This window comes from Apium graveolens, chromosome 5 (assembly GCF_009905375.1).
Source record: "Apium graveolens cultivar Ventura chromosome 5, ASM990537v1, whole genome shotgun sequence".
In the NCBI taxonomy this organism is placed as follows: domain Eukaryota; kingdom Viridiplantae; phylum Streptophyta; class Magnoliopsida; order Apiales; family Apiaceae; genus Apium; species Apium graveolens.
Genome location: NC_133651.1, coordinates 296,049,568 through 296,059,553, shown reverse-complemented (window position 1 = coordinate 296,059,553; position 9,986 = coordinate 296,049,568).

Below are 9,986 nucleotides of genomic sequence, written 5' to 3'. Positions count from 1 at the left end.
AACTGTGATGAGAAAGGCCACATATCTCCTGATTGTAAGAAAGTGAAGAGTGACAAAGGCAAGTCTCTTATCACAAAGAAGAAAAGCTGGACAGACACTTCAGATTCTGAAAGTGAGGAGAACTATGCCTTGATGGCAAATGTTGATAGCAGTTCTGATGCTGCTGAGTTAAAGGTACCTCAAACTACTTATGCCTTTCATACTGATGATATTAATGAGTTGAGAAGATATCTTAAAACCATGTTCATTAGTTATAGAGATCAAACTTTAACATGTGAAAGATTAACTTCTGAAAAATCTTGCTAATAAAAAGAGGAATGATTACTTTGAAAAAGAGTTAGTCATGTTCCATCAAACTCAGAAAGATAGAGATGATGCTTTCTATGTTAGGGATGAAGTACTTAAAATGAATGAATCCCTAAAAACTGAGTTAGAAAAGGAAAGAGAGATTATCAGGACTTGGACTAACTCTGGCAGAACAACTCAGAATTTGTTAAGTAGTGGAAACTGGAAATAAGGCTTAGGTTATGGAGATGATAAGAATGATAAGGGAACTGTAGAGATTAAGCCTATAGTTGTTAAACAAAATCCAAAGGTAAAACATGTTAAGTTTGTAGCTGTAAAGTCTGATACTGATAAATCAGAAGTTAAAGAGAAATTAACTTCTGATAAACTAAAACAGGAAAAGCCAACTGAAGTTAACATAGGCTTAATGACTAAGAAGCAGCTTAAGTACAAGCTGAAAGATGTTAAGAATGTAAACAAGGTAAAGTCACCTAGGAAAAATAGGAATGGAAATGAAGGTGTGAATAAAAGCAATGATTATAAGCCTGTTCCTAATGGTCCTAGAAAAACATGTCATAACTGTGGAAATTCTAACCATTTGGCTTCTTTTTGCAGGAAGAATAAGAACATAAACTCCTTACCTTCAAAGTGAGGAGTTAATAGTCAGTCTGTTAGATATAGGCCACAAAATCCTTGTTTTCATTGTGGTAGTTTATGGCATTCCATTTATACTTGTAAGGAATATCATAGTTTGTACTATGATTATTATCAAATAAAACCTTCTTTAAAGAAAGTTAGCATTGTTCCTTCTAGTATAAGTTCTAATGCAAAGTCTGATACTGTAAATGCTGATAAGAAAACTGTTAACATAAATTCTGATGCTAAATCCGCTGCAAATGTTAATAAACTTAATAAGCCCAAAGGATCCAAGCAAGTCTGGGTCCTTAAAACTAATCATTAGTGGTCTTTGTGATTGCAGGGCAACAAGAAAAACATCCTAGTTCTGGACAGTGGATGTTCAGGACATATGACTGAAAATAAAGCCCCGCTATCACACTTTGTGGAGAAAGCTGGCCCAGGCGTTTCTTATGGAGATGGAAACATTGGAAAAACTCTGGGATATGGCAATATCAATCTTGGGAATGTCATCATTGAGAAAGTAGCTCGGTCTCAGGACTTAAACACAATATGCTCAGTGTTAGTTAAATATGTGACAGAGGTTATCATGTGGATTTCTTTGAAAAACACTGTGAAGTTGTAAGCAAATCTACATGCAAAGTTGTTCTGAAAGGATACAGGCATGGTAACATTTATGAAGCCAAGTTTCAACAAGTACTGATGGTTCTGCAATCTGTCTGTTGAGTAGAGCATCAATTGAAGAAAGCTGGAATTGGCACAAGAAACTCTTTCATTTAAATTTCAACAATATAAATGAACTAGTCAAGAAAGATCTTGTGAGAGGTTTGCCAAAATCAGTATTTGCTCCTGATGGCCTTTGTGATTCATGTTAGAAGGTAAAACAAAGAAAATCTTCTTTCAAGAGCAAGACTGAATCATCAATTCTTGAGCCTGATCACCTACTACATGTTGATCTATTTGGTCCAGTGAATGTCATGTCTATTGCAAAGAAGAAAATGCCATGGTCATAGTGGATGAGTTCACCAGATACACATGGGTGTATTTCTTGCACACAAAAAGTGAAACTGCATCTATTTTGATTAATCATGTCAAGCAACTGGATAAATTGGTCAAAGATTTTGTGAAGATCATAAGAAGTGATAATGACACTGAGTTCAAGAATTTGATAATGGAAGAGTTCTGCAAAGACCATGGAATAAAGCAGGATTTTCTGCTCCTGGAACTCCACAGCAAAATGGAGTTGTTGAAAGAAAGAATAGAACTCTTATTGAAGCTGCACGAACTATGCTTGATAAAGCAAAGCTACCAACCTATTTTTGGGCTGAAGCTGTGCATACTGCTTGTTTTACTCAGAATGCAACACTCATTAACAAGCATGGAAAGACACCATATGAGATGGTGAAGAAAAAGAAGCCAAATCTGAAGTATTTTCATATATTTGGATGCAAGTGTTTTGTTCTTAAGACTCATCCTGAACAGTTATCCAAATTTGATCTAAAAGCTGATGAAGGAATTTTGTTGGATATCCACTTTCCACAAAAGCCTTCAGAGTCTACAATTTAAGAACAAGGGTTGTCATGGAATCTATCAATGTCTATTTTGATGATAAGAAGATTACTGGACTTGAAGATTTCAATGATCATGATCAGCTGAGATTTGAAAATGAAGTTTTAAATTCTAATTCTGTAAATCCTGACAGTCTAAATCCTGACAGTCTAAATCCTGATACTGCAAACTCTAATGGATTAAACTCTGATGTTATTGAAACTGTGGTGACTACGCCAAAGGAAGATGCACTTGTGCAGTGGGAGCATACTGAAGATACAACCACATCTCAAGAAGTATCAGAACCTACAACTGGCTCTTCAAGTTCTGATTCATCAAGTTCTGATGAGCCAAGTTCTGATAATTCTGGAAACTTAAATTCTGAAGGATCCAACTCAGAGAGCATAATTTCAGGGGGAGCATCAGAAAATGTTGATGAAGACAGCATGGATCATGGGGGAGCATCCAGTTCTAGAGAAAACCTTCCATCTGTAAGGAAGTGGACTAAACCACATACACCTGACTTAATTATTGGAAATCCTGATGCAGGTGTCAGAACTAGAACATCTACTTCAAATAAATGTCTCTATAATTCTTTTCTTTCTCAGACTGAACCAAAGAAAGTGGAAGAAGCTCTTCAAGATGCTGATTGGGTGCAAGCAATGCAGGAAGAGTTAAATAAATTTGAAAGAAATAAAGTCTGGACCCTAGTGCCAAGACCAAAGAACAGATCAGTTGTTGGTACAAAATGGGTGTTCAAAATCAAAACTGATAGTGATGGCATAATTACAAGGAATAAAGCAAGGCTGGTTGCAAAAGGATATTCTCAACAGGAGGGAATTGATTATGATGAAACATTTGCACCAGTTGCTAAATTGGAAGCCATAAGGATATTTTTGGCTTATGCTGCTCACAAAAAGTTTACAGTCTTTCAAATGGATGTGAAAAGTGCTTTTCTCAATGGAGAATTTGAAGAGAAAGTATATGTTGAACAACCTCTAAGCTTTGTAGATTCCAAACTTCCAAATCATGTCTACAGGCTTGATAAAGCACTTTATGGCCTTAAGCAAGCTCCAAGAGCATGGTATGAGACTTTAGCTCAGTTTCTTCTGGAAAGTGGATTTAACAGAGGAACTATTGACAAAACACTATTCTACCTCAACCATGGAAAGGACTTACTTTTGGTGCAAATATATGTTGATGATATCATTTTTGGTTCTACAAATGACAGACTTTGTAAGAAGTTTGCCAAACTGATGCAGTCAAAATATCAAATGAGTATGATGGGGGAACTTAGCTATTTTCTGGGCCTTCAAGTCAAGTAGAATGAAGAAGGCACTACTATTTGTCAATCCAAGTACACCAGAAATTTGCTGAAGAAATTTGGAATGCAAGATTGTTCAAGTGCATCCACTCCCATGGCCACTGCAATAAAATTGGATAAGGATACTGGTACATCAGTAGATATTACTGATTACAGAGGTATGATTGGTTCACTACTCTATCTTACTGCAAGTAGACCTGATATCATGTATGCTACCTGTCTTTGTGCAAGATTTCAAGCAGATCCAAGAGAACCTCACTTAACAGCTGTGAAAAGAATTTTCAAATACCTTAAGGGTACATCTGATCTGGGATTGTGGTATTCTAGAGAATCAGACTTTAAGCTAATAGGTTACTCAGATGCAGATTTTGCAGGATGCAAAATTGACAGGAAAAGCACAAGTGGAAGCTGCCAATTTCTTGGAGGCAGATTGGTTTCTTGGTTTAGCAAGAAATATAAGTCAATCTCCATATCAACTGCAGAAGCAGAATACATTGCTGCAGAAAGCTGTTGTACACAGATTCTTTGGATGAAGAATCTGTTATTGGATTATGGGTTAACATATTTTAAAATCCCTATTTACTGTGATAATCAAAGTGCTATTGCTATGACAGGTAATCCACTTCAACACTCAATGACAAAGCACATCAGCATTAGGTACCACTTCATAAGGGAACATGTGGATGAAGGTACAGTGGAATTGCATTTTGTTCCAACAGATCAACAACTAGCAGATATCTTCACAAAACCACTGTGTGAAGCTACTTTTACAAGATTGGTAAATGAACTTGGAATGGTTTCAGGTTCTTTCTCTAAATCTGCTTAATTTATATTCTGATACATCAGACTTTATGATCAGTATTTACAGATATTACTATCTTTGTGTATTTTGTGCTTAAATTGAAAATTTTTTAAGTGCTGATTGTTGTCTGATGTGAATTTCTAAACTCTGATAGTGATATGCATGTTTCCGTGACTATTCACTCCAATGAGGATAATTGTGCTAGATGCTGACCTAGTAATCTATAATATACTAAAGGTCCCATGTTTGAAGTAATTGTTTATGTGGAAATCTTTTGACACAAGCAAACTCTGATATTGAGCTTACTTAAGTTTACTTTTTCTATCTTATTACTAAGACAAAAACTAGAATAATGCTTCTTATCTGTTAAGTTCTGATGTTAGTAAATCCGGTGAATGTACTAAGTGCTGATAAGCCTCACTTATCAAAAGAAAAAGAAAAAGAAAAGAAAATAAAATAAAAATCAGGTACTCCTTTGAGATCTAGAGTAAAAATGTGGAAGGGAAGACCCAAGTGCATTGCTGGTATTAAGTAATATGCATCAGAAAAACAAAGTAAATATTTTCTTGGTGACTTTTCACACTCTATGATTACTAGAGAAATACTCTGATAATAGCATAAATTCTGATAAGCAGTTGTGACTTACTTACATTGAGAAGCCAATGTAAAATGGAATTTCAAAAGATGCATAAAATGAGCACAAAATAGTTGAGGTGGACTCATGCATGAACTCATTCTAAAGTAGACTATAGAATAATGACAGATTTTGAGCAAAGTTCTTAGTTATGCCTTATTTCTAAGATGTACTGAAGTGAATCGAACTTTAATCTTTATATGATATTTAGCTTACTGCACACACATACACTCCATATGAATGATGAAAATTACTGTGGTGATAAATGTTTTTTTAGATGAACAGTTTAAGTGTCAGTTGCATAAATTCTGAGGACAAGTTATGATGGAAATTCTGTTGATTAAGTTCTGAAGAAACTAAATCAGTATTTGTGTGAAGAATTACAGTAATAGGAATTCACTTTTCGAGTTAAGGAGTCATGATCTGATGACTGTTAAGTTCTGATATAAGTATAAGTCCTGATATTAACTCCCGATTCTTTACTTGACTTATTTGTGGTTAAATCTGAAACAGTCATGTTTAAAATCAGAATATGTTTGGGTGAGATATAAACAGTCAACATAATTTGGGTTAATGGTACTCGTACATGCATAGTAATTCCTACTTATTTCGTGTGCTCATTAACTCCTATTTTAAGCTTCCAATGGCTGTTATTATTGCTCATCAGTCTAGGGAACCGAGGGGTCATTATTTTTACTTGTAATTGTTTCCAAGTCTTCACGTCCCTTGGTATTCCATTGGCTATTTAAACCAACGATTCATTCCAGCCAAAACATCCTTCACTTTCTCAAAAACTCACTCTCTTTTTATTCATAACAACAAAAATGGCTGAGTTTGGTTGGTTTTACAACTATGGCACCGACACTGTGCATATTTTTAAAAATGGAATTCCGACTGCATATCCTATCAACAACATTCCTTATAATCTCTGGATTCAATTTCCAGAGATCATTAAAAATGACTTGTTGACTGTCCAAAGAAATCTTCATCTCCGTTATCTCCGTCAGCAAGAACGAATCATCCGTCTTGCAGTGCTCTTCGTCAGTAGCAGAAGGAGTTAGTCGTTAGGCTTCTTAGCTTAGGACTAAAGCTGTTGATGTTAAGAATTTTAGATTAGGACAATCTTGTAATTTTATGCATGTAATTTAAGATTCATGAAATGTATTAATTTGATATATTAATGAAATTTTACTTTATTGCAAGATTTTGTCTCTGAGTCGTTTAATATTCTGATGACCTTTTAAATGCTGATGCTAATCATATTTTGATAACCTGTTAAGTTCTGATAAAAATCAAATTCTGATGCTGACGTGGCAATATTTATTTACTTGGTTTATTTTTGGTCATTACCTCAACGATCATATTTTTTGAATATCGGTTTATGAGAGATAAAGCAGTAATAATTATTTATTTAATGGGATTACTTGGTCAGTGGGACGGTTTTTCTCCTTGAAAAACTGCATGTGATAAGTAATAATTGCTTATTTACCGTGCCCATTACTTTTTGCCTTAACTACTACATGTCTAACAGGTGTCAAGGTCTGTTCCACTACATATTAACTGCTATTACGTGGGGTGTCTAAGTAAAAGAGATAAAAGACTTTAAAATCTTTTATTTTCATTCTTATTCCACTCTTTCTCTTTTCTTATTCTCTCTCACATTTACTGATGGTTTCTTTACAGACATTTTATCAAACACCTTACAGGCAATTTTCTTTCTCACTTATTTCTCATGGCACCCAATGACATAATTTTTGATGGAGCTAAGTTTATTCCTAATAAATTCTCCACTATTCTTAGCAAGTCAGAAGCCCCATCTGAACTTCATTTCATTCAGGACTTTCTTGCTAGTTCTGATATTGGGTACGCTCTGACCGAACCTGAAGCAGTCTCTGATACTCAAGTACTGGAGTTCTGGAGAAGTGGAGTATATGATAATGGTGGTGCTCAAGGGTCCCCGAGTATTATTTTTTCATCAGGGGAGGATGAGTATGTTGTGACATTGGCTACGGTCCGACAAGCACTGCAGCTACCTGAGAACTGTGTGTATTCTACTGTTGAAGAGCCAGTTCTTCAAAACATGATGGCCAGTCTAGGGTATGAGAGGACATTGACAAAGCTGGGTCAGTTGAAGAGATCTTTCATAAGGAGGGAATGGAGTTTCTTCTTTGACTGCATAACCAAGGCTTTTGCAAACAAATGTTCTAATTTCGATGCAATTCCCATATTCTGCCAACAAATCGGGTATGCTCTCATAAATCAAACTGATTTTGATTATGCAAGTGCTATCTTAGGTTTTATTGGGGATAGAATGACAGAAGATAGGAATACTGTTTATTTTGCTAGATTCTGTCAGCTTATCTATAGTTTTTGTTGTGATAATAAGCCCCAATCTGCTAATGAATTAATTTCATCATTCAAACTAGCTAAAAGAGCTTTTAATGACTTATTATCTACTGATAATAAGAAGACTGTATTAAGACCCCTCCTAGTTCCTTTATCTGTCAAACAAGCCTTAATAAACTACGATCCAGTTAAATACACTGAACTATATCCTGATGTTCAACCATCCGAACCTCATCCATCAGCACTTACCACCTCTACACAAACACCTCAAACTTCTCAACCTCAACCTTCAGATCCTACAGTGCAGCTTTCATCTTCAAAACCCAAGAGGACTAAGAAAGTACCTCAGACTCAACAGAAGAGAAGAAGGATTGTTCTGAGGGATGAGTCAGACAGTGAGGAACAGGTTCCAGTGTCAGAACCTGTTGTTATAGAAGCTGAGAAGGTCTCTTCTCAGAGGGATGTTGAAATTGGGAGTTTTAGGCCCCTAAAAAGGCTTAGAAAGCTAAATTCTGATGATGCAGCTCCTATAGACTCCTCAAAAGCTAAAAGATTCAAAACATTGGCAAAAAGGCCTGGAGATTCTGGTAAAGGAATGGAAGCAGCAGCTAAGGAAGGGGGTCAGAAATCTCTGATCTCACAAGACCCTGTTGAAGCTCACAATTCTCCTAGTGCTGATCCAGACCTTCATACAACTCCTCACTCTCCACTTCATGAGCCAGAAATAACTCATATTCCCACACCTCCAGTATCTCCAGTACATGCTGATAACCAGGGGCCAAGTGATGAAATTGACATCCATAACTTGGAAGTGCCTCAGGTATTGAATCTAGAAGCTCCACCTACTCAAATCACTCCACCAACAACACCACTTCTTGATGCTGATTTTAATCCAGAATTGACTACAACACCTTCTCTGCATTTAGATACTGAAGAGCAGATGTTAGGTGAGCATCAGAATATGGCTATTGATCAGAACCTAGTTGGAGATCAACACTTAGAGGATGATGTTGAAGCCTCAATAGCCTCTCATACTATTCTTTTATCAGAGGAAGCTGATGATGCTGATTCTATAAGTTCTGATGCTGCTAATGCTGAAGTTACTAGTGAAGCTGCTGCTACAAATATAGATGCTGATGCAGCTGGTCCTTCAGTACATGCACCTCAACAAACTGTTCATAAAGCTGAGATAGTCAAGAAGTTTGTTACAGGGGCAGCACCAGTACCTTGGAGTGAAACTCCTAGAGGACAGGAGTGGACTAAGGAGTGGAACACAGTTAGTTTTGTTCCTTCTGAAAAGATTCTTGCTGAGCATCTTGCAAAAGCTGATGAAATGCTGAAAAATGATGATTTCAAGGCACAACTGAGAGTTACAGCATTGAGTACAAGACACCTTCAAGGTCAACACTCAATAACTCATGACAAGGTGAATAAAATTCAAGAAAACTTGATCCAGCAAGATATGAATCTGAAACTTGAAAAGAAAAGGTTTTTCCAACCTACCTTTGACAGAATTGCCTACATTGAGAAAACCCAAGAGAAGCAACAGTCTCAGATTGATGAAATTTTGAAGAATCAAGCTTCTCATCAAAATCAACTCAATGAGATCCAATCCTCAGTGGAATTGCTTGTCTCTCTTCTTCTACCTACTGATGCCAAAAAGGGAGAGAAAGTAATTAAGTCCAAATGCATACCTATTAAGACACTGAAAGGAAATGATGATGGGAAAGATGACCGGAGAAACTCTGGAATGGGTGGAGGTCATGATCAAGGTAAAGGTCTTTCATCAAGTAGAACTGGAACCACAAGTCAAAGAACAAGTTCTGATACTGGGAGAAGAATAACTTCTGATACTGGTAAAATGATAAGTTCTGATGAACATCTGGAACTTGATGAGGAGATTTCAAGATAGTTATTTCTGAAAGAAAATCCAGGAATGGACTTTGAGAGTCTAAAGGAAGAAGAAGCTAGACTTAAGTTAGAAAAATTCAACTCCAAATCTGAAGCTTCTGTTGTTGAAAAGAAACTTTCTAAGGCTAAAGGCATTGTGATAAAAGAAAGGACAAATCCTGTGGCAACTAAGGCCAAAACACAAATGGAGATAGATCCAAGGTCCAAGGGCAAAGAAAAAGTTGGTGAACCTGTAAAGGTTTATGTGCCTATTATGGATGAAGAAATATCTGATGAAGATGCTAATCTTACTCTGGTTTCAAAGAAGATTTCTCAAACAACCTCTGACATGGCTCAAGTTGTTCAGAGTCAAGATATAGTAAGTTCTGATATGACACTGAAGCAAGCAACCTCTGACATAACTCAAGTTGGCTTGATATCAGAAAATAAGGAAAAAGAAACCTCTGACATTGCTCATATTAAACCTTCAAAGTTACTCCTACCAGGATTCACCAAAGCCA